Here is a 1107-nt window from a genome sequence, read left to right as displayed (position 1 = left end):
AAAAACAAGTAAGAAAGTCTAAGTTCGGGCGGAGCCGAACATTAAATACCCGGCGCAAGTATTAAATATATGTTTTTTCACCTTTCCGAAACCTTCCGCTAGATGGTAAGCCGGGGTGTATCAATTTTGAGTAAATTAGCGTCCTTCAATTTCGAAATATTGAAGTTTCAAGCATTTCTGAAATTTACCGTTATATGAGAAGCGGCCGTTATTTTAGTCCGATTTCAATAATTTTCAACGTTTTGCTTTTATGTGGCAAGCACAATAACCATACCGAGTTTGGTACAAATTGCTAGAACGGCTAGCGAGATACATATCACAAGTGGGCGGTGCTACGCCCATTTTCCAAAATTTTGTTATAAACGTATTTCTTGGTAAAGAATTGTTGCAACCATCAATTTTGAATAAATTAGCTTCAATATTTACTGATTTATCGAAGATTTTGTATTTCTCGAAATTACCGTTATATGGGATGTGGGCGTGGTTATTGTCCGATTTTAGAAATTTTCGGCCATTTGGTATGTTGTACCAGGACCAACAACTGTGCCAAGTTTGGAAGAAATCGGTGTAGCGGTTACCAAGATATACACATGTAACCATAAGTGGGCGTGGCTACGCCCATTTGCCAAAATTTTGTAATATTCTTATTTTTCGTCTAAAACTTATTATAAATATCAATTTTGAGTGAATAATCTCCAGTAGTTACTAAAATATCGCAGTTTTCGTTTTTTTGAAAATTACCGTTATATGGGAAGTAGGCGTGGTTATTGAGCGATTTTAAAAATTTTCGGCCATTAGGTATGTTTTGCGAAGGCCAACAACTGTGCCAAGTTTGGAAGAAATGGGTGCAGCGGTTACCAAGATATACACATGTAACCATAAGTGGGCGTGGCTACGCCCATTTTCCAAAAATTTACAATATTCTTATTTTTCGCCTAAAAATTATTGTAAATATCAATTTTGAGTGAATTATCTTCAGTAGTTACTAAAATATCGCAGTTTTCGTATTTCTGGAAATTACCGTTATATGGGAAGTGGGCGTGGTTAAAGTCCGATTTCGCCCATTTTCAATACCAACCTACCTTGGATTAAGGGAAACCTACATAC

This window comes from Rhagoletis pomonella, unplaced genomic scaffold (assembly GCF_013731165.1).
Source record: "Rhagoletis pomonella isolate Grant_MI unplaced genomic scaffold, Rhpom_1.0 Rhpom_scaffold_00002, whole genome shotgun sequence".
NCBI lineage: Eukaryota > Metazoa > Arthropoda > Insecta > Diptera > Tephritidae > Rhagoletis > Rhagoletis pomonella.
This window is presented reverse-complemented; position numbering follows the sequence as displayed.